Source organism: Chiloscyllium plagiosum, unplaced genomic scaffold (assembly GCF_037043375.1).
Source record: "Chiloscyllium plagiosum isolate Xiang-an unplaced genomic scaffold, Cpla_swu_hap1 HiC_scaffold_14, whole genome shotgun sequence".
Taxonomy (NCBI): domain Eukaryota; kingdom Metazoa; phylum Chordata; class Chondrichthyes; order Orectolobiformes; family Hemiscylliidae; genus Chiloscyllium; species Chiloscyllium plagiosum.
The window spans coordinates 27655512-27683501 of NW_028270152.1; the positions used below are offsets into that span (position 1 = coordinate 27655512).

The following is a 27990-nucleotide window of genomic DNA, read 5'->3' on the forward strand; positions in this document are numbered from 1 at the left end:
AGACAAGTGCAAGAGACCCCGGGGGAAGTACCTGTCAGGAACAGGTTGAATCCCTTGGAAACCTTAGAGAGAGACGTCACTGCCAGTCCGAGAGGCGGTCAGGTCTGCCAATCAGAAATTGGCATGGAGGCAGAACCAAGGAGTCAGACATCACACAGAGCCGTGGTAATAGGGGACTCCATAGTGAGAGGGACTGAAAGGGGTTTCTGCGGCATAAGGCGGGATTTGAGGATGGTGTGTTGCCTTCCTGGTGCCAGGATTAAGGACATCACAGACAGAGTGCAGGAAATCCTTAAGGGCGAAGGTGAAGAGCCAGACGTGGTGGTGCATGTCAGCACAAATGACGTCGGGAAGAAGAGGAGGGACATTCTACAGCGGGACTTCGGAGAATTCGGAAGAAGGCTGAAAAGCAGGACATCCAGAGTGGTTATCTCCGGTTTGCTTCCAGTTCCTCGGACTGGAGAGGCCAGGAACAGGGAGATAATGGACTTGAACATGTGGCTGGGGAACTTGGTGCAGGAAGCAAGGATTTAAATTCTTGGATCACTGGGGTATGTTTAGCGGTAAGGATAAATTATACAAGAGGGACGGGTTGCACCTTAATAGGTGGGGGATCAGCATTCTGGCAGGCAGGTTTGCCACTGCAACACAGCTGCGTTTACACGAAATAGCCGGGGGGGGGGACAAACTGGAAGTTTAAGAAGGAAGTTAAAGGGAAAGTTAGAACAAGAGAAGTCAAGAAAGACAATGGAATCAATGGAGCAGAAAACTCAAAAAAGGATCATGCCGTAAGGTCAAGTGAAATAGGGATTGATAGGAAGGGTGAGGGGAGTAACAAATTAACAATATTATATATAAATGCATGAAGCATTAGAAATAAGATGGAAGAGCTTGAAGCTCATTTGGAAATTGGCAGTTACGATGTTGTGGGGATAATGGAGACGTGGCTTCAAGTGGACAGGGCCTGGGAAATGAATATTCAAGGCTATATGTGCTATCGTAAGGACAGACTGACGGGCAAAGGGGGTGGGGTGGCTCTGTTGGTAAGGAATGATATTCAGTCCCTTGCATGGGGGGACCTAGAATCAGGGGATGCAGAGTCAGTATGGATAGAGCTGAGCAACTCTAAGGGGAAAAAGACCCTAATGGGAGTTATCTACAGGCCCCCAAACAGTAGCCTGGATGTAGTGTGTAAGTTGAATAAGGAGCTGAAATTAGCCTGTCGCAAAGATATTACTACAGTTGTTATGGGGGATTTCAACATGCAGGTAGAGTCAGGATGGTACTGAACCCCAAGAAAGAGAGTTTGTGGAGTGCCTCCGAGATGGATTCTTAGTTCAGCTTGTGCTGGAGCCTACCAGGGAGAAAGCAATTCTGGATCGGGTGTTGTGCAACAAACTGGATTTGATCAGGGACCTCGAGGTAAAGGAGCCATTAGGAGGTAGTGACCACAATACAATAAGCTTTAATCTGCAGTTTGAAAGGGAGAGCGTAGAATTGGAAGTGACAATATTTCAGTTGAATAAGGGGAACTATGGAGCTATGAAGAAGTAGCTGGCCAAAGTTCAATGGTGCAATACCCAGCAGGGATGGCAGTGGAACAACAATGGCAGGTATTTCTGGGTGTAATGCAGAAGATTCAGGATCAGTTCATTCCAAAAAGGAAGAAAGATCCTTAGGGGAGGCAGGGGTGGCTGTGGCTGACGAGGGAAGTTAAGGACCATATAAAGACAAAAGGGAAAAAGCATAACATAGCAAAGATAAGTGGGAAATCGGAGGACTAGGAAGCTTTTAAAGAACAACAGAGGATAGCTAAAAAGGAAATATGCAAAGAAAAAATAAGGTACGAAGGTAAACTGGCCAAAAATATAAAGGAGGATAGTAAAGGCTTTTTTAGGTATGTGAAAAGAAAAAAAAATGGTTAAGACCAAAATTGGGCCCTTGAAGACAGAAACGGGTGAATTTATTATGGGGACCAAAGAAATGGCAGAAGAGTTGAATTGGTACTTTAGATCTGTCTTCACTGGGGAAGACATGAGCAATCTCCCAGATGTAATAGTGGCTAAAGGACCTGAACTGAAGGGAATTTATATTAGGCAGGAAATGGTGTTGGAGAGACTGTTAGGTCTGAAGACTGATGAGTTCCCGGGACCTGATGGTCTGCATCCCAGGGTACTGAAGGAATTGGCTCTAGAAATCGTGGATGCATTGGTGATCATTTTTCAATGTTCTATAGATTCAGAATCAGTTCCTGCAGATTGGAGGGTGGCTAATGTTGTCCCACGTTTTAAGAAAGGAGCGAGAGAGAAAGCAGGGAATTATAGACTAGTTAGTCTGACCTCAGTGGTGGGAAAAATGCTGGAGTCAATTATAAAGGACGAAATTACGACACATCTGGATAGCAGTAACAGGATAGGTCAGAGTCAGCATGGATTTATGAAAGGGAAATCATGCTTGACTAATCTCCTGGAATTTTTTGAGGATGTAACTCTGAAGATGGACAAGGGAGATCCAGTGGATGTAGTATACCTGGACTTTCAGAAAACCTTTGACAAAGTCCCACATAGGAGGTTAGTGAGCAAAGTTAGGGCACATGGTATTAGGGACAAAATACTGACATGGATTGAAAATTGGTTGGCTGACAGGAAACAAAGAGTAGTGATAAACGGCTCCCTTTCGGAATGGCAGGCAGTGACCAGTGGTGTGCCGCAGGGATCAGTGCTGGGACCGCAGCTTTTTACAATGTACATTAATGATATAGATGAAGGTATTAAAAGGAATATTAGCAAATTTGCTGATGACACAAAGCTGGGTGGCAGGGTGAAATGTGAGGAGGATATTAGGAGAATACAGGGTGACCTGGACAGGCTAGGTGAGTGGACGGATGCATGGCAGATGTAGTTTAATGTGGATAAATATGTGGTTATCCACTTTGATGGCAAGAACAGGAAGGCAGATTACTACCTAAATGGAGTCAAGTTAGGTAAAGGGGCAGTACAGTGAGATCTAGGTGTTCTTGTACATCAGTCAATGAAGATAAGCATGCAGGTACAGCAGGCAGTGAAGAAAGCTAATAGCATGCTGGCCTTCATAACAAGAGGAATTGAGTATAGAAGCAAAGAGATTCTTCTGCAGCTGTACAGGGCCCTGGTGAGACTGCACCTGGAATATTGTGCGCAGTTTTGGTCTCCAAATTTGAGGAAAGACATTCTGGCTATTGAGGAGTGCAGCGTAGGTTCACAAGGTCAGTTCCCGGAATGGTGGGACTATCTTACGCTGAAAGATTGGAGCGAGTGGGCTTGTTTGCACTTGAGTTTAGAAGGCTGAGAGGGGATCTGATTGAGACGTATAAGACTATTAAAGGATGGGACACTCTGGAGGCAGGAAGCATGTTTCCGCTGGTGGGCGATTCCCAAACCAGAGGACACAGTTTAAAAATAAGGGGTAGGCCACTTAGAACAGAGTTGAGGAGAAACCTCTTCACCCAGAGAGTGGTGGGTGTGTGGAATGCTCTGCCCCAGAAGGCTGTGGGGGCCAGGTCTCTGGATACTTTCAAGAAAGCATTGGATAGAGCTCTTAAGGATAGTGGAATCAAGGGTTATGGGGATAAGGCAGAAACAGGATACTGATTGAGGATGATCAGCCATGATCATAATGAATGATGGTGCTGGCTCGAAGGGCAGAATGGCCTAGTCCTGCACCTATTGTCTATTGTCTATTGTCTATTGACATCACTAACCCTGCCTGCTCTCTGTGCTGAGGAGAAAGTGAGGACTGCAGATGCTGGAGGTCAGAGCTGAAAATGTGTTGCTGGAAAAGTGCAGCAGGTCAGGCAGCATCCAGGGAACAGGAGAATCGACGTTTCGGGCATAAGCCCTTCTTCAGGAATGCTCTCTGTGCTGCCTACTGACATGTTTGGGTTACTTCCTTTCTGAACTAAAAATAACAGACATGCCACCCACTACCAGCTCCTTTACCTCCTGCTTCTTTCTCAATCCAGGAGGAAAACAGGCTCCAATAGGCATAAAGAGTCAAGGTGGATGGTGTGCTGCCCAATATTCAGCTCCTTACCCCTTATTCAGACCTTCCTGATGGGTTGTCTGACCATGTCAGGTCCCTGGAATGGAATTGGAGGCTGCCCTTGATTTACTGTGCTCAAACCCCTCAGAGTGAAGGTGATCTCTCCTGTCTTGACCGAGGCTTGCCGACAAGCTTCTTGCTTCTGTGTCTGCACTAAGCAGCAAGGCAATACACCAACACTGTGAGCCTGATAGTACTGACCAAGAGGCAAGGAGCAAAAAGGCAAAACAAGGCAATACAGTGATGCTGTGAGCATCCAGGCAGGCTCAAAGTAAGTGAGTGCTAAGAGAACAAATGAACACCCAGCTAGATCCAGACCAAGAACTGGATGCATGGCTTGAGAGAGAAGTGTCCTTGCCACAGCATTGCAATGGTAGTTGCCATTTTTCCCAAGGTGCGGCTTTGAAGGGAAGGACATACTGTGAGTAGATCACAGGGGTGCCATGGGTATTCTTAGAGGCCATCAATTTCCATCGACGTAGGATGCATATGGCTTTGGCTAGATGGATATGAATGGAATAAAATAAAGAACAATGGATACTGAAGATCTGAAACAGACACAAACAGAAACTCCTGGAGAAACTCAGCAGGGCTGGCAGCATCTGTGGGGAGAAAGCAGAGTTAACGTTTCGAATCTGGTGACCCTTCTTCAGAATGTTCTGAGGAAGGCTCATTGGATCTGAAACATTAACTTTAATTTATTTCCATACTTGCTGCCAGACCTGCTGAGTTTCTCCAGCAGTTTCTGTTTGCGTCTGTTTTACAAATAAATGGAAGTCCGGCCAGGGTAGACTTACTGAGCTGGGATATAGAAGAGAAGCCACAGAGGAGAAAAGTGTTAGTATGCTATCACAGCTCCATTGCTTTTTATTCATTCATGGGATGAGAACATCACTGGCTGGCCAGTATTTATTGATCATTCCTAATTTCCCAGAGGGCAGTTACAAGCCGACTACATTGCTGTGGGTCTGGAGTCACATGTAGGCCAGACCAAGTAAGGATGGCAGTTTCCTTCCCTGAAGGACATTAGTGAACCAGGTGGATTTTTCTGACAATCAACAATGGATTCATGATCATCGTTAGACTCTTAATTCCAGATTTTTGTTGAATTCAAACTCCACCATCTGTCGTAGAAGGATTCAAACCTGGGTCCCCACAACATGTCCTGGGTCTCTGGATTAACAGCATTAATACCACTAGGCTGTCATTTCCCCCTAGGAAGGGTAACTATTTGCTTTCTCAGAGTCATAGAATCACAGAAGGAGAAAGAGACCATTTGGTCCATTATGTACGTACCAGCTTTTCAAACAACATTATGACTTACTACCATTCTCCTGCCTTTTCCATATTTCCGTGTACATTGTTTCTGTTCAAATAGTCATCCAATGCCAGCGTGAATACCTCAGTTGAAGTTGCTTCCACCACATCTCCTGTACCACTAGCTGCATGAAAAGGTTTTCAAACTTTACATTTGCTAATCTGTGTCCATTTGATTTCAACACTTCTATGAACAGGGACTTTCCCTCTATCTATTCTGTACAGACTCTTGTGGTTTTGAAAACATCTATCAGATCTTGTCTTAATCTTCTTCCTAGCCTTCCAGGGAGAACAGTCTCAGCTTCTCCAGCCTATCCTCATAACTGATGTTTCTCTTGGCTGGAACCATTCTTGTAAACCTTTTCCACTCCCTCTCCAATGCATTCACTTTTTTTTTTGGTGTGGCAGCCAGAACTGTACACAATACTCCATCTGAGAACTCACATGTATCTTGTATAAATTCAGCATAATCTTGTTGCTCTTATACTGTTGCGCCTCCCCCCATTAATAAAGCTTTGGATACTGTGTGTAAAAAGTAACAAGAGAAAGATTTAGAATTACATAACAAGCTTACAATGTGTTTCATGAGATTCAATGAGACATGGCATGCTATGTGTTTTTAGGGAAAAAAATTATTAAAATATAAATACAGAATGTGCTGGAGAAACTCAACAGGTCTGGCAGCATCTGAGGAGAGAGAAACAGAGCTAATGTCTGGACTCCAAACACTTCTTCAATGAACACATTGTTAGAATTATATTGAAAAAAAGATTAACTATTGGTTACATGAAAATGTGGTCCTGGAGTCATTTGCAAGTGGTGCTTTGGAGATATTTTGTTATTCATTTTCCTGAGGTTATGTATGACTTGGCAGGAGAGTGAGACAACCAAAGAGACAGAGAGTTAGAATCAGCTCACAAAAACACAATGCTAATTAAATGGAAAAAAATATATTGCAACTCAATAGAAATTTAGTCCATCTGATCATATTTTGATATTTGCATCTCTTTTCTTGCATCAATAATCAATTACAAAACCATCTATGAACATATTATCCCTTGAAACATAGTGCAAATGACTAATGTTGTTCTGAAAAGTTACGAACAAAACTATCAGGTCTCAGCATGAACAACCTATTTTTTTGTCTGGGCAGAGGTAGTGTGGAAGAATTTAGCTTCTATTTCAGTTCCTGAAATTTGAGCTTTTGAAATACCAGAACTTGTGCTCCAGTTCTGCTGGGTGCAATGGAAAACTCCATTGGCTACTCTCCTCTACTCATTCCAATATGTTGAGCTTGCAATTGCTGTGGAACTCAATGCAGAGCCTCATTAACAGCACAATGAAGGGCTACATCTCTGCTACCTTCAATCTTTCAAAGCCTCCATGTCAAAATGTTTACAACCATAACCTGCACATATAGCCTCCAATAGACTAATTATAAATGAGTGTATATGAACCATTAAACAGATGAGAATCAGATATTTTGCAAATATCTAGGGAAACTAATGCTCTAATATCAGGCACTGGATGCTCCACTGAACTCACCCCACCCTGTGTGATAGTCTGATTGGAAATGAAATGTTTTTTGACAGAGAAAAATCACACTGTTTCTGTTGCTCTCCCACCATAGAGGTCTGTACCTGATGGAAAAACAAAATGACTGTTTGCACATGTGGAAATTGAGGCAATTTCAGATTTTTGTTGCAGAGACATGAAAATAGCCCAATTGGAGTCTGTCACTTTAGAATTCAGAAGGTGTTCATGTTTCAACTGTGTGGCAAATACATCCATTTCTACATTAAAAGGCTTGTGTAGGGTTTATGATTTGGAGATGCTGGTGTTGGACTGGGGTGTACAAAGTTAAAAATCACCAGGTTATAGTCCAACAGATTTAATTGGAAGCACTAGCTTTTGGAGCGCTGCTCCTTCATCAGGTGGTTGTGACCTGGTGTTGTGTGATTTTTAACTTTGCACTGCTTATAATACACTATTATTAATCATCAGTCCATATTAAAAGATAGTCAATTCTATCTTTTCATTTGAAGGCAAATATGTGCTCCAAACCATGCAAAACAAAGAATGATTGGGCACACCACGAGATATCACAATGTTCCCATCGTTTTTGGGTTGCTGCTGGCAAGGAAATGCAAATTATAACTTAGAATATGGAAGAGGAACAGGTTTAGTCCCTCAAGCTCATTGCACCACTCAATGAGATCAATACTGATCTGCAACCTAAGTCCATGTACCTGCTATTACTCCGTATCCAGTAGCACCTTTGGATGACAAAAATCTAACTGACTCAAGTGGTGAAGTTCCAGGCTTCAACATTCCACAACAAAATCTGGAAAAATCCTCAAGCACTTGAAGATGGGCCAAGAAAGATGTGGCCACTTCCTCCACAAAAGGAACATGACATGAGGAACAGCTCAATTTGTGACTGTGGCTGTCCAAGTCAGACCCATTGCCCACACATACTGAACTCCTGCCTTGAGAAATTCATCCAAAACACTGTGCTGTCTAAAGCCATTGCATTAATTCTTAACCTTGATATTGAACTGTAACTACTTCCCCAGCAAATAAGTAAATGTGTAAAATTCACAATTAGTATAGCATTCCATGCTGTTTGCAGAAGTGAGTTCCAAACTTGAACTACCCGTTGTGTACAAATATTTCACAATTTCTCTCCTGAGAAGTTTAGATGTAACCTCTGGACTATGCTCTCTAGTCCCAGACTCTCCAGTCAGCAAAAATACTTTCTGCCTTTACTTCGGTAAAATCAAAATCACCACTAACATTCAAAATTCCAGATGATGCAACCTAATTTATGTAAAATTATCTCTGGATTTAACTCTTGGAATATAGATCTCGCTCTATTAAATCTAGACCGTACTCCCTCTGAGGTTATGGATATTTTGATCAGCTTGTTCAGACATGTTATGATGCACCTCTAGAGCAGGAGGAACTTGAACATAGGGCTTCTGAACTAGAGGTAGGGACACTACATCTGCAACACCAAAGCTCTTCTTCTGAAGCCTTATTCCTTATAAAATGTGGTTTCCAGAACTGCTCACAGTACACCAGATTGGTCCAATCAAGACTTTGTGCAGCTAGAACATATTTTGACCACCCTCCCCACTCCTGTACACCCAATTCTCCTGGATATAAAACGTAAGTAAAAGATCAATAATGAGGAATTTAATAGAATTAAAGAACAGACCAGTTAGGCTAACATCTGTCATGAGGAAATTGTGAGAGTCTATAATCAAGGACGAGGTAACTGAACACCTTGAGAATTTCAATTAATCAGGAAGAATGGATTAATGTCAAGAAGGAAATGCCTCACAATTGTCATTGAATATTTTTGAAGAGGTGATTGAGGTAGTGGACAGGGGAATGTCTGTGATTGTTGTGTATACAGACTTCCAGATGGTGTTTAATAAAATTCCCATATAAAAGATAGTTAACTCAGGTAGAAGCCCACAGAAGTGAGAACAAATTACTGTAATGGCTGGGAGATTGGTCGAGTAGCAGTTACAAAAGATCTGGATAATGGGTAGGTATTCGATTGGGCAAGATGTGACCAGTGGTATTCCATGAGGATCTATGTTCAACTTCATTTTTCATGCTGTTTATTAACAACTTGAGTAATGGTATAGAAAGTCATATACCCAAATTTACTGATGATACAAAGTTAGATGGCAATGTCAACATTGTAGACGATAACATAAAATCACAAATGGATATTAATAGACTATGTGAATGGGCAAAACCATGGCAGATGGAGTTCAATGTCAATAAGTATGAAGATATCCATTTTGAACTGAAGAAAGGATAATTCAGGGTACTTTTTAGATGATGTTTTGTTAAATCAGTAGAGTAGAGAGGAGAGTAGCTTTTATTTGTCATTTCTATCATGTACAACTGATACGGTAAAAACGAGACAGTGTTCCTCCAGGACTGAGGCTGCTAAATGGACAGCACAAACTACACATTCGTACATGGCATAAAATGAAAAACGTGCAAGTGATGTGTACTAGTAGAATAATAAATAATAGACATTTTTCTAGCAGCAATTCAAAGTTGTGCAAAGAATTTCAGATGGGAAAGAGACCGATCATACAGTCTCAAGGAGCCTGATGGCATGGGGGAAGAAACTGTTGCACAGTCTGGCCATGACAGACCAAATGCTCCAGTCTGTTCTACCAGATGGCAGAAGGGAGAATAGTTTGAGTGAGGGGTGGGTGGGGTCTTCCACAATGCTCTTAGCCTTTTGGATGTAGCATGTGGAGTAAATGTTTGTAATGGAGGGAAGAGAGACCCCAATGATCTTCTCAGCAGAAGTCCAAAGAGACTTGAGGGTTCAGGTACATAGATCTTCAAAATGCTATGGACATGTGCCGAAAATGTTCAAGAAAGCTAAAGAAATGCTGGCCTTTATATTCAGAGGACTGGAGTATAAGGATGCAGATGTTATGCTGCAGCTATTAAAAAACCTGATTAGGCCTGACTTGGAGTACTATGTGCAGATCTGGGCAGCACATCCTCGGAAGGATATACTGGCCTTCAAGGAAGTAGATCACAGGTTTACAATAATGCTACCTGGACTTAAGGGGTCATGTTATAAGGACAGATTGTACAAATTAGGCCTGTTTTCTCTGGAATTTAGAAGGTTAAGGAGTGATCTGATCAAAGTCTTCAAGATATTAACAGGAAAACACAGGATAGATAAACTATCTCCATTTGTTGGGGATTCTAGAACTAGGGAGCATAGGCTGCGGATTAGGGTCAGACCATTCCGAAATGATGATAGGAAGCACTTCTAAACAAAAATGTATGGTAAAGATTTGGACGTCTCTTCCACAAATGGTAGTTGATGCCAGATCTGTTGTTAACTTTAAATCTGAGATGGATAGATATTTGTTAAAACAAAGGTATTAAAGGATAAGAGCAAAAGCAGCTAGAAGTTAGGCCACAGATCAGCCATGAGCTAATTGAATGGTGGAACAGACTCGAAGGGCTGACTGGCCTACTCCTGTTCCTATGTTCCTAAAACTAGCATTCTATTAACTGTTTTGTTTTAAGCCTGTTCATTGTTGAAATCAGATCCAAGCTAGTCAGTGAGACAGCAATGAAAACACCTTCATTTGTGGTCATGCTTATTAATGACTCAATCAGACCGAGCCTCCCATTCACTCCTTTTTTTCCTTGGAGTTGCACTGTTTCCAATTTTTCACCATAAAGTTACCTGTTCACGTCTATGGTTGGCTTTCTGTTTACTTACATTGAAACTCATTTAGCAAAGTTTTGCCCATTCATTTCACCCATCACTATGCCATTGTACTTTTGTGTTTCCAGCTACTTGCTTACAATACCACCTAACATTGCAGCAAAGAAAATTCTGGAAATTAATCTTTCTATTCCACCACTGAAATAAATATACTGGAAAGTTAAGACCCTAAAACAGATCCTTGTAACATTGCAATAAGCACATCCTGCCAATTAGAAGACATTGCACAGCTTGCGTAACATATTTCTGAATCATCTTCATTTATTTGCAGGACCGGGTTAGACTTTTAAAAGCAATTGTTTTCAACACATTTTGTAAATATTCATAATCTAGTACTTTATTTTGAATTGCACTATTTTCAGAATTATGAAAAGCAACAGGAAAAGACAATATAGGTAAATATTTTAATTTACTTCAGTTCTCAATGGAGACAATGGGGACAAGGAAAAGGGAATACAATGTTTATATTGTTTGATTAATGACTGGAAGCAGGTTCCTTTCATGTATATGTTCCTGTTTTTATTTTCTAAGTGGTAAGTGGAACAGAATCGGATTAGTATTTCACAAAGGGGTTGTCTCCCTTTTTAGATAACTCACATCTGCTTGTGGGAGGAAATGATTCATTGTGTGAAAGAGAATTGCTCAGATTAATTGTGTTTCTTTGCACCACCTTTGTGTTATGAAAGGCATTCCTAGACCTTTTAACTAGAACAGACTTGATTCTAAACACCTGGGCCCAAAGCCCTGCACCTTCTAAAGGACATATTGTTCTAGCTAGGAGGGTAGTTGCCAAATTTGATTCACATCGTCTTTTGCTGTTATGTTTGTCAGTGTCTATTTGAGCTGATGAACTATATTTTATGATTCCTGCAGTAGGACTGAGTAACCGCAAGTTTAATCTTGCCTAGAATATCAATGGCTAACCCTAACATATCTTTTAGGGAAAGCTTTAGTTAGGTGAGCAAATGTGTTGCTGGACTCTTTTATGCGTTCTGCAAGGTGGATACAAAATCTGGTACAGCTGCATATCTGGTTAAGATGTGAAGGATGTAGTTCCTGGAAGGCAAGTGACTACATTGAGGATCAAAATATTTTTGCAGTTCTTAAAAAGACTGTGAGGGTTCAAAAAATATTTTAAAGCCTGTTCAAAGGCTTTAGGGGCTGAAATAATTTATTATTAAAAATGTGTGTCTTGTAAAACACCTGTGAAGGTAAAATTTGGAGTCTACTGGCAAGAAATATCAAACTTTCCTCATTGGTAGGGGCATTGCTGCATTAAGCTTGCATGAGCAATTTTGCTGTCAAGAAGGCAGTAATACAGCCTACCAACTGATAAAAGAATGGAACCAGAACCAATACTTAAGGGGCATGCTGCAAAATATCATCTGCCCTCACCTAATGTTCTAAGTCTTTAATTGCTTACACGGTGTATCTGTCCTGGGACAGGGTATACATTCAAATATTAACTTGCAACTGATATCATTGGAACCTTAATATAATTTTAAAAACTCGACTCAGCAAATCTCTACAGCACAACTTACCTGCATCCTGAACGGTCAGATATGGGATTGGTTCATGGTTGGACACTCCAAATATTCTGTCAAGTCACATTTCTGGACCTCTTCCTTGCTTGATCAACAAGATTGCACCAAGTAAACAGGAACAGATCTAAACTAGAGAAGGAGCTTTGTGGGGGACTTTTAGATATCTGATTCCTGAGGAGACCTGAAAACCCAAATAACCAATATTTACCAAATTACTGCCAAATTAAGAAATTACTTGATAAGATTTCCCTTCTTGTAATACAAGCAAAGTAACATGGATGTAAACTAAAAACAGAAAGTGTGAGCGAAACTCAAAAGGTCTGCCTGCATCTTTTCAGAAGGAAAGTGAGTCAATGTTTTAAATGTAATATTTTGGACTCGAAAGATTAACTCTGTTTTATCTCTCTATAGACACTACCAGGTCTGTGGAGTTTAGCCAGCACTTTCTGGGTTTTTTTGTAACTTTAACATGAATCAAAACCAACAAAAGGAACAGGCAAGTCATTGTTGGTCAGGACTTTAAATTACACTTGAAATAGCAACATATCAGAGATTATCTCATGGAGTTAGCAGGCACTCCCCACAATTTTTCCAATCAGAATTTCAGTTCCTTTCCTTGAAGTACTTACCAATTCTCCATAGGCTGCAGCTTCCGTATAAATAGAGTTCAGTCAGTACCCTTGCAGTGTACAGAGCCTTTTCAACCCTCAATTCCCATCAGTAATGAGTGGCATGAATCTACCAGAACCCTTCTCTCTAGTTTTCCCCTGTCTTCTCTGTGTCCTTGTGCTACTTGATCTACATATATTAACCTCTTTCTTATTGATAATGTCTTCAGGTTAAGGGTTGTCAGCTCACACATTTATTATTATACAAAAATTATAATTAATCTAAAAAAAAGTGACATTTAAAACTCTTTAAAGCTCATTGTATTTTTAACAATGATTACTGACACTGCAAACATTTCAAATTAATTATAGATTTTTCTTATTATTACTGGGTCAAAAGACATCACAATGTTGCCTTTTAAGAATATTAAGGGAGTGGGGAATGTAACTCTGGGCCTTTCTCCAAATATAATGCTTCTGCGATCACTTCTCATAATGCTCTTACCCCGTTTCATTCTTTCACACACTCTCACTCAGACATCACATTCAAATTCTGCAAAGCAAATAATTTGATTAGATTCCCTACTGTATAGAAATAGGCCATTTGGCCCAACAGGTCCACACTGACCCTCCAAAAAGTAACCCAAACAGACCCATTCCCCTACCCTATATTTCCCCCTGACTAATGCACCTAACACACTGGACAATTTAGCATAACCGATTCACCAAACTTGCACATCTTTGGATTGTGGGAGGAAACCGGAACACCCAGAGGAAACTCACGCAGGCATGGGGAGAATGTGCAAACTCCACACAGACAGTTGCCCAAAGTGGGAATCAAACCCAGAGCCCTGGTGTTGTGAGGCAGCAGTGCTAACTACTGAGCCGCCGTGCTGCTCTATTAGATGTTCAGTCCTCAGAGAATGTGGGTTTTGGAAGAACCAGGAAACACAGCTGTTGTCCAAGTATTTTTGTCTTCATTTTTATTCCTAGAAGAATAGAATTAGGAAGTTGTGGTAAACTTGCATAGAAACCTGTGAGACCACAATTAGAGTACTGTGCTCAGATCTGACCTATGTATTATAGGTCAGCCATAGAGACACTGGTAAGTGCAAAAGAGGTGAACAAAAAGATGCTGTTAGAACTGTGAAGGTATATTTATCAGGAAAAGTTGAATATTGGGCTCCTTCTTGAGAAAAACAATGCTGAGGCATGATGTTTAAAATAATGAGAGGTTGCAACAGGGTAAGCATCAGGTTTTTTTTTACTGATGGTTTAGGCCAAAAATAATCACTGTATAAAATAAAATTGTCACCAAATATCTAATAGGAAATGCAGGAACAATTCTTCGCCTAAAGAGTGGTAAGAATACGGAGTCTGCTTCTGCAAAGAACAATTGAGGGGAATGGTATAGATACATTTCTGGAGAATATAGATGAACAAATGAAGCAGAAATTAATAGAAGGATATGTTGAAATATGAGATGAAGCAAAATGGGAGAAGAGTCAGGTGAAGCATAAATAGCAGCAACAATCTGTAATATACTGGAGCCTTTTTTTATGTAGTTCCATGTAATTCTATGTAAGGAAAATTACTTGTGCTGTAAAACTGACACAAACACACCAGGAACAGTTTAGAAACTTCCTACATATGTTGTCGCATTAAAGTTACACATTATAACTCAAAGATAGTGCAGTTTATTGACTTGACATGGATCCATTGGGAAAATTGCTGTTAACCCTTGCATTACATACATAGGTTCCACACTGGGGGAATGAGCCAGGTGCCAGAAAATCTGCCTTGACTCTTCAGTAAATTAATTGGCAAAACTTTATAGCTTTGAGTAAAAATAATCCTTGATCATAGAACAATGAATAATTGAAGATAAAAATCCAGAGAAAATGAACTTAGCTCTGATGATTGATTGAAAGTGACTTATCAATATTGAAAATGTTTTTTCCAATGGGGTAATGCCTTTGGTTACATAAAATGAGAAGTGTCATTAATTTTCAGAAAAGTTTTAATTTGAAGCTCTAAAGGTATGCATTAACTATGAAAATCAAGAGATTCGTTATGTTCAAAGATGGTTATTAAATTTTAGCATCATGGGTGTAAAATTCAGCCTTGGCATGGGTAATTTTGGTGTTTTAATTTTGTTTAGCTTGTAACAAAATGGTATTTGCACTAGTCCAACACATTCCCAGGCAACCTGCATTTGACATCATTATTAAGGGAATTAGCTTCTACAATACATACATGAACTGAAGACATGCAGATCATAATTGCAGTCAGTATCTATAAGATGGATATTTCGTATTTCACTCCTCCAGTTAATGCAGTATCACTTTTTAAATTTTGTTCACACGATGTAGGTGTTGTTGGCAAAGCCATACAAATTATTACTTTTCCCGAGCTGCCCTTGAGAAAGTAGTGGTGAACTGTCTTCTTGAACTGCAGCAGTTCATATGGTACAGATATACCCACAGAGCTATTCAGAAGAACGTCCCTGGATTTTGACTTTGTGACATTGATGGAATGTAATATACATCAAAGTCAGGATTCTGTGTGGCTTGAATGGGCACTTGCAGGTCGTAATTGTTATATTAATGATAACAGTCTAATTCCTGAAGAAGGGCTTATGCCCGAAACGTCGATTCTCCTGTTCCCTGGATGCTGCCTGCCCTGCTGCGCTTTTCCAGCAACACATTTTCAGCTCATAACAGTCTAATAACCAATCACTCATCAGGAACTCATTAATTCTGTGGGTTAATTTATTCAAAACAGTTAAAACATATTACATGTTAGGAAGCAGACATTGTAGCTACCAACTGATTTGTCTGTCTCGAGCTTGTAAACCCAAAGCAGACTTAGCAATAAGGCAGAGTTGCTGGATCAAAACAGCTGGATTTGCCATTGTCCTTTCCAGGACTTGGTTAATGCCAGGCTGCCTGTCTAATTTCATTCCTTCTTCTTGGACTTTGAAAAAATGGTCACAACTGAGTAGCTTGCTAAGCCAGTTCAGAGGGCATCTGAGATTTAACCATATTGCCATGAGTCTGGAAAAAAACATTCTCAATGTGGTCTCCCAACACTTACAACTGGAGCAAAACTAATTCTCAGCTAAATGTAGAGACATTGTCAATAATGTTCAGGTTGCTTGATAATGATCTAGACTGGTATATGTTGGGCCAATGTCAAAGACTGCAGATGGCACCAAACTTGGAAGTATTGTGAACTGTTGCAGAATAGTGATAGATGAGACATGCTAATGGTAATGGCCAGAAATGTAATTCGTTGCCTGAGTTGGTGGTGGAGGCAGAGAGATGTGCAGGAAGATGGGATTAGAAAGGGCATTTGGATGTCTTTGGGTCAGCATGAACAAGATAGACCTTCTGTGTTAGATCATTTCTGTAAGTCTATGGGCACAGATTGGATTGCAGATAAGGCATACACATGACAAATACATTTTAAAGTGCGTATGTGTGAAATGATTGCCTTTATTCTTCCTTCCTTCAAAGCAATGAAAAAGGAGGAATAAAACATTAAAAGAAGAGTGCTGAACTAGAAAGTTTTGGAAATATATGTTATTAATCATTGACAGTTTGAGAAAGCAAATAATAAAGTGCCCAGAATGCGGGCTCCATAACTAGAGGTAGAGAGTATTAAAACAAAAAATATTATGGTGAACATTTATGGAACACCAGTTCTCCTAACAGAAGTATTATTGTGCCATGGTGAGACTCTGAGCCTGCATCAACCAAATAGGTTGCATGGCAATGAAGTTGAGCTTTCAGTCTGTACTTTCATTACGATTTTCAGACTTTGTTTTAGAAAATGAAGTTCATTCAGGGGTTTTGCGGACTGGGTGGTTTCTGCTTTTGCTGCAATGGTAGCTGAAACGTATGCTATCGGATGCTGGCTGAAGGTTGGATCCACAAGAGATCTCAAAGTTGGCCATCTCTACGAATCTAGAAAGGATGGGTCCCATGTTCCGAGTAAAACCTGATGCAAAGCGGTGAAAACGCAACACCAATTTTTAACTTATATCACCTGGTGTTTCATGGACTAAAATGGTTTCAAAAAAGGAAAATATTGACAGAAAGATATGGAGTCGTCACCTGACCAAGTTATGTCAAATTCATGAAACCGTCAGCAAATAAGATTCAAACTGAACTGAAATTAGCATGTCATCAAAATGATTGAAACCTGTCACCTGCCTTTGATTTACATGTTTCTGAGAAGAAAGACTCAGCTGAAAGTCATCCAGTTTGGACAAAAAAATGAAGCTGGACACAGGAATACACATGGTAAAAACAAGGGCTGCAGATGCTGGAAACCAAAGTCTAGATTAGAGTGGTACTGGAAAAGCACAGCAGTTCAGGCACCATCCAAAGAGCAGGAAAATGGGCATTTTGGGCAGGAGCCCTTCATCAGGAATACACATTCCAAGCAATGACTTTTGAGCAGAGCAGAAGGAAAATGATGGATTTGTAATTGAAAAACTGGAAGGCTTGCTATCTGTCTCTGTTTCCCTCAATCTCTGCAAAGTGACAGCATCCAGTGACAAAGCAGATTAGAGAAATACTCATTAATCAAGAGCTCAAAGATATCCATAAATTTCATTTCGGCTGAGGATACAAGATCTCAATTTAACACCCAAGATTAAGAGACATTAAATACACTAAAGATTTTTTTCTAAAAACTTCTTAACCTTTTTTATATGAGACTCTCTACCCTTTTTAAACCTCATACTTGTGAGTTTGATGTTGCATTTTTATTAATTTTTCTCAAGGTTAGTAAATAATTAAATTGCTATTTGTTTCGCTCAAGAAAACCTTGTGTTCAACATCCCACTTAATTCGCAGAAACAGCATTTTTATTGCTGCATGCTCAACCGTACTAAAAACTTTTGTTGCGACCACTCAAGGAGATTAAAAAGAAGGGAACTGAATCAACCCTCCCTACTTGGTCTTAACAAGCTTTATTCCAAGTTGGTGCCAGATATCTCCTTATCCCCATACAGTGACAGCAGGCTTTCTGAGAGCCCAACGAGTGCATCAAACATTTCTGTGTGCCTGCCTGTCAGTCTTTTTCTATAGGCCTCCCCTTCATATTCCTCTTCTGCATCCTCTACAGCAGAACTCCTGTGTGGCCTTGCATTTTTGGGACTGGCACACAAGTAATGTTGGAATTTGTGACAACCACAGGATAAGCTCTCTCACCCATTGTGCTTGTTTGGAGGCTCTTCAAGTTTTGTTTGAGCAGTTTTAGCAATTGCTGCAGCCAATGGCCTTCTTGTGGTGCAATTGACTTGAAGTATTCCAGACTGCCTTTAACTGGTTCTAGGTTTGTGAAATAACTGCACAGATCCTGATATCCTGTCACCGCGTCACCTTTAATTACATGTGCACTGTACATGGGTTCTGACCAGTTCAAAGCGAGTCCCTTGGCTGAGGAGACCCCCTAAATCTCCTGTATCTGTCAGCCAGGGCTCCCTGATTGACCCCAGTTAACAACACCAGTCAATGAGATCCATCTGAACCTGCTTTCAATTACTACAGTGTGCATGAATAGGAGAAAGTGAGGACTGAAGAACAGTGTTGAAAAGTGTGGTGCTGGTAAAGCACAGCCGGTCAGGCAGCATCTGAGGAGCAGGAGAGTTGATGTTCTGAGCGTAATCTCTTCATCATGCTCGAAGAGCCCATGCTCAAAGTGTTGACTCTCCTGCTCCTCAGATGCTACCTGACCGGCTGTGCTTTTCCAACATCACACTTTTCGATTTTGCCTGAATAGGGCCAACTATTCAATAATGTGTTCAGCACTGGTCCTTATGGCACAGTCTTTATCATAAACAGCCTGGTGTTTGCATGTTGTCTGCATCAATTAAGATAGGTTAGGCTCATCGAGCATTGTCATCCTCATGTCCAATTTTACTCTGGCATTTCCCACATTATCTCAACTAATTATGAAATTGATGGAAAGAAACAAAATTTTTGATTTGCCCATATATTAATTTGCTGCAAATGTTTGCAACAGAGACAAAAAAGCAGATCAATGGTTAATTCAGAAACCAAAACAGAAATTGTTGGTAAAAACTCAACAGGTTTGGCAGCATCAGTGGAGAGAAAACAGAATTAATGTTTCAGGTCCAGTGACCCTTCTTCAGAATTGATTGTAGCTGGGAAAAGGTTGGTATAAATGCTGAAGATGGAGACAAGGGAGGAGTAAACAATTGGTGGAGATGGAGTCCAGGGTGAAATATAGTTGGGCAGACAATGGAATGGGTAAAGGCCAATCTGGGAGAATCAATAGCTGCTGAAATACAATGCTCCAGCATACTAAGGCTTGTTTGCTTGTATTTATGCTTGACCTGCATCTTCTCCCATTCTGCTTCATCTAAACTTTTAGCATATCGTTCTATTACTTTCATATGTTCATCTATATTCCCCAAAAATGTATCTATGCCATTTCTCTCACTTATTCTTTGTGGAAACAGACTCCATATTCTCACCACTCTTTAGGTAAACACTTACTCCTGCATTTCCTATTAAATTTGTTGGTGACTATCTTGTTTTTGGCCTAACCCATGAGTGAAAAAAATTCTCAATGTTTACCCTATCACAATCTTTCATAACATTAAATGGTTGTACTAGGTCATCTCTCAGCCTTGTATTTTCTATAGCAAGGAGCCCAATGTTCAACTTTTCCATTTGGTCAGCATGGACGGGTTAGACCGAAGGGTCTGTTTCCATGCTGTACATCTCTTTGACTCTATGACTCTGTTCTGACAGCCTCTTTGTTCATCTTTTTTGCACATACTCTAGAGACTCTATCGCCTTTCCGTGATGCATTGGTCAGATCTGTGCACAGTACTCTAAGTGTGGTTTTATAGGTTTCTATGCAAGTTTATCACAACTTCCTAATTCTATTCTTCTAGGAATAAAAATGAAGAAGAAAATACTTGGACAGCAGCTGTATATCCTATTTCTACCAAAACCCACGTATGGTAATTATGTTAAAGCACTTTCCTTGTGTAAGCCTTGCCCCATTTCTAACATTCATTGTACCCAGAACAGGTTGGCATTGCCAGGATATCCTGAATGGACTAGCAGTTCCTGACACCATCTTTAAGAGCTAATTATGCTGCCAATCAAGGATTGTTAGTCCAGAAGTAGTTCCTGTTTTTGTTGCAGACATGGCAGAGAAGGGAACATGGTGCCCCACTTTGCAGAGAGGGGATATCCTGGATATCCTGATGGATGGGATGGTGCAGATGGCATACATCATCTTCCCCAAAGACTGACAGAGGAGACCACATCACCCGACCATGATCTAAGGATGCCACCTGACTCAGTGCTGTCTCAGCCATTTGGAAGAGTGCACAGCGACATAGGAAGAAGGTCAATTTCTTTCTGCACTTTGCCATTGTAAGTGGCACCTCTTCTCTCGGTTACCTCACACCCACTCTATCTCTGCTGCTCTATCCACCACCTGCCAAGGCTGATGTTCTACTGTTCCCATTATTGCCTGTAACATCTTCCCTCACTTACTTTCACCCACTCTAGGTCCATGTAGATCCTCTGTGCAGCCTATTCACAGAGGATGCATCATCATATGCACCAAAAGTAACAGCTATGCCACTTTCAACAACCTAACGTCTTCCTGTCTCTCATTCCAGGAGTAAACAGCCCAGAACAGGGCAGAAAGAATCAAGACAGGAATGGTTCTGTGACATTCAATCCTAACCACTCAGGAGGAGAGGATGCTGACTCTGACCCAGCTTGATGAGCTGACTGACTGTGTCTATGTCCTCAGACTGCTATTGGAGGTTGCCCTTGACTTACTGCACTGGGACCCTTCAGCAATGGCTGTCTTCCTGGACTGGGCTGAGCATTTCTGACAACCATGCTAAGCTCCCTGGTTTTATGTCTGCATTATGTACTGTCAGCCTGTACCTCTGGTTGAGATGCAAAGCACAAAAAGGCAAGGCAAGGCAGGTTACTATGACATCCTGATGGATGGGATGGTGCAGAGGCATACATCCTCTTCCCCAAAGACTGGCAGAGGAGGCCACATCGCCTGATCAAAAACTAAGCACTAAGAGAGGAAGTGAGCAGGCCAGAGACACAGCCTGGTCCAGTCCATGAACTAGGTATCTGTCCCTGAAAAGCTAATTGCTTGCTGCAATATTATAATGACAGTTTCCATTGTAGCATTGAAAGGCAGTTATCTACTGTAAATAGGTAAGAGATGTGCCATGGGATTCATAGAAGCTGGCACATGTCACATGCCAATGTGCAATATGTGTGGTTTGTGCCTATGGTGCATATTCTGAGATGTTGGTTCATGGTGTCAACACATGTAGGTCCTTTGGAACAAATAGTGAGTTGAAGTCACCAGGTACCCGCTCTGATTTCTACATTGAGAAATTTCAATGTCCCACTTGTTCATGGCAGCTCCATGTTAGTGAGGTGAGATTTGCAGTTAATATGTTCAACAAACAATGGCCCCCCTCAATGTCCAGAACACAGTTAAATAATGCAACAGGTTGGTTTTCAATGTCAAGAAAAGCATTGCTAGACTTCTCCCACAAATTAACCAGATTTTCCAACATAGCCCACGTTGTTCAGGCCCCTACAAAATCTCACTGCCAATGTTTGGCTTTCAGTAGACAAGCAGACAGCTGGAAGAACACTGCAACCAGGCAGCATCAGGAGGTGGAGAAGTCAATGTTTTGTGTGTAACCCTTCTTTAGGACTGGAGGTGAGGGTAGGTGGAGTTGCAGATAAAGGGGGGGGGGTGGGAATTTGAGTGGGGAGGAGACCAATCTGTCCCTCTCCCACCAAAACCCTCCACCACTCTCTTTATCTGCAACGTCCCCTATCCCTACCTCCATTTATGAAGTAGGATTATATCCAAAACGTTGACTTCTCCACCTCCTGATGCTGCTTGACCTGCTATGTTTTTCCAGCCTCTTGCTTGTCTACTTTGGATTCCAGCATCTGCACTTTTTGTTTTGTCTCTAACTAATGTTTAGCATTAAGGCAGAGTTAAGAAACAAAAGGTATTGAGAAATTCATCAAAGGTTCTGAGACAGCACCTAAATCACTTCCACTTAGAGGGACAAGGGCAGCAGGTACATGGGAACACCACCACCTATAAGATCCCCTCCAAGCCACTCACCATCCTGACTTGGAAATATATCGCCGTTCCTGCACTGTTGTTGGGTCAAAATCATGGAATTCCCTCCCCAATGTATATGAACTGCAGCAGTTCAAGAAGACAGCTCACCACCACCTTCTCAAGGGGCAACTCGGGATAGGCAATAAATGCTGAGCAGCCAGTGACACCCACATTGTGAATATTTAAAAAAGCCTCAGGCAAGCAAAAATATCTCTGCAAGGAAGGATAACTGTTTCCTGGGATGTACAAGCATTCTGATTGGCATTGTATTCAGTTGAGATACAATGTGTCAGTTTTAACTTGCATTGAGGACATTCTAAAAATTACAATGTATTTTTGTCCAAAGGAAAAAATTCTAATTCTATGCCACAATTCCAATGTAATTTTTAACCTTTAGTGTATGTACTCTGAAGTGTTCCAGTTGTTAGAGATATCACTTACACTGCAATCTGTCCAAGGTGTGCAAGGTCTCAGGGGCATATTCACATATGGGATTTCCTGTTGACTTCAACCTCCTTTAATGATTGGTTTATCGGTAACCAATATGTGACCATGCTATACAGTGATGAAAATATAAGTGTACATAGGGTTAACTGCTGCAAACTCTTTTCTTAAACCAGATCTAAAGTTGACGAGCAGCCAGAAATGTAAACATTTTTAGCGTACGTTCATGTCTAATGAGCCACTGAGAAAGTCAATATACTGTGATACAGGGACTGTGTAGCTGCTGTGAATTAACAAGCAAACAGGTTACAACAGTCTGCTGGCATAAGCCCACCTGAACTCTCCACATTCCTGCGTTGCTGAGTCAGGAATCACAACAGAAAGAAGCTTGAATGATTTATGTCATCTCTTTCTTTCCTTCTCAGAATTACATTTTAGCTCCTGCCTAGAGAGTGAATGCAACTGTTTCCAGTCTTCAGTTTACTACATGGGCAACACAAGGGCTTGGTTACACACAGCGTCCTACTGAATGGAATAGTGCCAGGATTCATGCAACAATTCACAGTTCAGTGGCACAGAAAAGCAGGGCAAGAGTGTCAGATAGCTAACAAAGGAGTCTGTAGAAATTGAGCACGAGAACGTGAATGGAACATTCAGTAACCTCTGCATTCTTACATATTTAACACCAACTATGTCCGGGGGTTGCCAGTTTTAATGAATATTATAACTTTGTCATTGTTTAAATTTTTAAACAATATTATGGCCTGTAACAAGCACTATAGCTCATCCCACTGCAGGGCAGCCTAGAATGTACCCAGAATAATAGATAGGCAAAGAGGTTTTGCAAGGTAGAACTACATCTGACTGATTCAAGTGCTGTCCTAAGCTACAAGAACAATGTGTTGCACTAATATTCTTCTTCCTATCAATTATCCTGTGTCCATTATAAATGCTGCAAATAACAAAAGTCAGATGCTATTTAGGCTTCTGTGTGTACATTTGTCAAAATGTAAAATTTGATTTACATTGTTACACTTGTGAAACAATGGCAATAAAATACTGACTTGTTCAAATTACTTCCATAATAGATTCATCTGTTCTCTATGGAGGCAATCTTCCTGAAAAGAAGATGGCTATTAGTTTCAAGTTTGTGTCTTCATTCATTCCACTTGGAAAGTAAAAGTGACACAGAATGTTCTTGTTCTTTTGACAGGAACTGTAGTGAAGTAGAGGGTACAATGCATCACTGCAATATAGAACAGTATACTTATAGTGACTGAGAGAATTAGAAGGTTGGAACTGCGTCAGCCACTCAGGGGAGTGTACTATCAGGATAAGTCATATATCATTTTGATATTAAATCTTCAAATAAGCCTGTTGGACTTTCCATTTCCTTGGCACTTCACTGAATGTGAATCATTTGTCATGACTTAACCCTCCATTTGCTGTGGGCCCTTGGTTTGTAAACATTGTGTGAAGTCTTACATGAATACCGAGCTTTGGCAATAACCTAGAGGGAGCTCACAACTACCAGAGTTTCGTACATTTTAACCACAGATAGTTGGAATATCTCCAAAGAACAAGTAGGAGCAGGCATAAGTACCTCTTATAAGAATTGCTGATTTTGAAGGTTTCAAGCTTTTACAGCAAGCCACTTTGTTTCTTTTTTTTTGTGTAAGTGAGGAGGAGATTGCAAAGAACCAACAGTTGTTTGGTACACTACAAGGCAGGTCAACCAGCAGTTCAAGCTGCTAAGCATGTTGTTCATTACCAGAAAGCTCCATAAAATTCCTAGCAGAGTCATTCTGTTGGCCAAAACAGCATATTCAGTACCTAGGGATGCAGCCAGCTAAGTCAGGTAAAGAGTGATGATGCCAAACTTTATAAAATGGAATGAAAATGAAATGCTAAATGTGCTTTATGTATATGTGAAGAAATATCAGCATTTTAATTTTTGAAGTCTTCCTTTTTTTCTTTAATGATCTCCCAAGACAATGTACATCAAGCCTGGGATGTTCACATTGCCTGGGTTGCAGCTTCTTAGCTGTGAAGTGAGGCTGGCTAAACTCAGGTCGTTTTCTTTGGAGTAGACAAGGTTGAGAGGGGATCTAACAGAGGTGTAATAGTTTATGTGGGGGGGTGGAGAATGGATAGAAAGCAGCTGTCCCCCTTTGTTGAAGAGTCAATAACAAGGGGTTATAATTTTAAAGTGAAAGACAGAAGGTTTATAGGGGATTTCATGAAAAATGTTTCTGCCCAGAGGATGGTGGGAGTCTGGAAGGCACTGCCTGGGAGCATCGTTGAGGCAGATAACCTGATAAGCTTTGAAGAGTACTTGGATGAGCATTTGAAATGCCATAACTTTCAAGACTATGCCCTAGTGCTAGAAAGTGGAACTAGTGTGAATTTAGCATATTTTTGTTTCACACAGACACAATGGGCCAAAGCATCCCTTCTACATTGTATAATTCTATGAACTGATTATGAGTTAATTTACTTTGGCTGTTCTAAAGCTTCTCCTGGTTTTATTTTGCCAGATTACAAAAGCAATGTGCAAAGGGCTTGTTTCCTCACGGAATCACAGTTGAGATCAGGAATTCAGTAGATGAGGAACACAAGACCTTTCTGTAAATTGAATCAGTGTGGATCAAACATGTTATTACACCACATTGTTCAAATTTTGATTCTCTCCAGATTGCTCCATGCTCTCCTGTCTCATTCATTTATGTATAATTCTACTGCATCAAAGTGTGGAAGAAGGCCATTTAGCCCATTGAGTCCACACTGATCCTCCATGGAGCATATCAGCCAGGCCCACCTCTCTACCCTATTCCCTGTAACCTTGCATTTCCCATGGCTAATCCACCTAGCCTGCACATCTCTGGTGACTATGGGCAATTTAGCAAGGCTAACCCACCTAACCTGCACACCTTTGGACTGTGGGAGGAAACCGGAGCACCCAGAGGAAACCCACGCAGACACGGTGAGAATGTACAAACTCCACACAGGCTGGCGCCTGAGGGTGGAATCAAATCCAGTTTCCTGGCACCATGAGGTGCTTACCATTGTGCCCCTGTGCTGCACAAAATTTGCCATTTCAAGTTTTGATAGGTAGGGTTGCATAATGGTGTTTAGCAGAATCCTGAGATGTGAGTGCACAACAACACCCTGGGATGTTAATTTTCACCAGCACTCTGAGAAGCTTATTCCTGTACTGCTGCCAAAAATAGGAGTGGCAATTAATATCTGAGTGTGACAGCAGATTAGATTCACATACCTGACATGTTGAGGTGGTGTAAACTAATGTTCACTTTGTGAGCTGTGTTTTTCACAAGTCAAGTCTCACCTTGACCTTCCTTTTAGAAACCTAAGTAGTGACACAGTTGCATTTTATTTCCCAGAATATTACAGCCCTCAGATTCTTCTTTCATTATTTACACTGAAAGCCATACCGCACAACTGTGCCCATCAATGGCCCTGATTTTCATTCCCAGGTCAAGTGCATAGCTTCAGGAGAATTCCTGGCTTCCACAAAACTGGTCTTTAAAACATGGCTGCCTTCACCTCGATTTTTAGTTTGCTGGAAAACAGCCGGGTTGGGAGTTGACCCAAGAAACTCAGGAACAGTCTTCTGGTTCCAGGGATAAGCTGGGTGTAATGTTTGCCTCAGGGCTCCAGCACTGTAGTGAAAGTTTAACAATAAAGTTTAAAACAGAACACATCCCTCATGCTCACACCTCCCCACTCACCTCACTCTCCATGATGCATCTATGTCAACCTATGCTCCTGTCCCACTTGCCCATGGCCTCTCAGATTATTATTACTACCCGATGACCATCTAACCAACCCCACAACCCTTTGTGCCCTTTATGACCCTTTATAGCATCTATGTCAACTCAACATGTGCCACATCTCCCTTTGCCCTTCCAATTCCATGTGAACTCTTCTCTTACCCACAGGAGCATTAATCAGGAAACATCCCGACAGAAAATAAAGCTACCAGTCTACTGATGATATTACAATTGCAAAAAGAATATCTCATTGATATAAAGCCCTAATCCACCACATCGAGGTGTTTCAAACAGTCTCTCATGAAAAGAAACATTTCACTTAAGTGCTCAATGTCTTAAGTAGACAAATATCTTACTGAAATGTCTAATCACTTATTCCACTCACAAAACTGTTCGATCTGAAAACTGATAAGCATAGTTTTGGAGAATCAGTCATGCAGCCCATATCCTATATAAAATACAGAAAACCCGAGAGAACTTTAGTAGGTCTGGCTGCATCTATGGAGCCCATGGTGTATATTAGCATGGGTAGGAGTTAGGCTAACTAGTAGAAGACAGAGGATTGGGATAAAGGGGGGTATTTTCAGGACTGCAACCAGTAACTAGTGGTGTACTATAGGGATCAGTCTGGGGCCACCCTCTCACAGACTTATACCCCTTTACACTCACACTCACACATATACACATACTCTCTCACAGACACACACACACACACATGCACATATAAGTTTGTGAATTTGTACATGCAGAAATACATTTTACTTTGCTCAAAAGCTGCATGAATCCATGTAAGAGTCTGTAAATCCAGTTTTTAGATAAGAATCAGTCTGACCATTGGGGCACAGACAGTCTCACACAGGGCAGCTCACTTCTTCAATGCATTATCTGGGCCGACATGACACCAATTGTTAAAGTTCACTTGAGAATATAACTTTTAAAAGTTCTGTGATTTACATATGAAAGAACTGAAACCAATAAGTTCATTCTAAAAGATGAGAGACATAACAAACAATCCAGGTCTTTTTCAACAGATAATTTCAGTTGCATCACACCATAAACTTTTGCTATAAATTCTGTGAGTTATGATCTTATACTCCACAACCACCTGATGAAGAAGCAGCGCTCCAAAAGTTAGTGCTTTCAAATAAACCTGTTGGACTATAACCTGGTGTTGTGTGATTTTTTAACTACCTATGGAAGAATACACTACCAATGGAGCCACTCCAGAGAAGATTCACTAGACAGGTACTAGGTTTGAAGGGACTGTCTTATGTGGGGAAATTGAGTAGATTGAGCCTATACTTGTTAGGATATAGAAGAATGAGAGATGACCTTTCTAAATGTTCTTATAGAGCACTTGATAGGATCGATGTGGAAAGGTTAAATCCTTTTGTGGGAGAGTCTAGAGCCAGATGGTCTAATTTCAGAATAAGAGTTGCATATTTATGACAGAGTTGAGGAGGAAATGCTTCTCTCAGACTTTTGTGAATCTGTGGAATTCTTTGCTAAACAGTTCTATTGAGGCTGGCTCATTAAGTATATTCACGGCTAAGATAATCAGATGGTTAGTCAATAAGGGAATCAAGGGTTATGGGGAAAAGACAGAAGGTAAGGCTGATCAGATCAACCATGATGTTATTGAATGGCAGAGCAGACTCAATGGGCTGAATGGTCTATTTCTACTCCTATATCTCCTTTATCGTTTAAACATCATCCCATGGAAATAGATTGCA

At 40.8% G+C, this 27990-nt stretch overlaps 2 long non-coding RNA genes across 5 annotated transcripts in view; one reads left to right on the top strand and one right to left on the bottom strand.

Annotated features, from left to right (window-relative positions):
- The window catches only part of LOC122558940 (uncharacterized), an 84459-nt gene extending 62895 nt beyond the window's left edge, over nt 1-21564 (top strand). For 2 of the 4 annotated variants that reach the window (XR_015759377.1, XR_015759378.1), the window contains 3 exons: nt 19777-19845; nt 20033-20266; nt 20518-21564. This is a non-coding gene — a long non-coding RNA (uncharacterized LOC122558940). The remainder of the gene's footprint in view (nt 1-19776; nt 19846-20032; nt 20267-20517) is intronic. The other 2 variants (XR_015759379.1, XR_015759380.1) reach the window with 1 other exon arrangement.
- Nucleotides 1-27990, bottom strand: part of LOC122558943 (uncharacterized) — a 61607-nt gene that overhangs the window by 7753 nt on the left and 25864 nt on the right. The window lies entirely within an intron of this gene.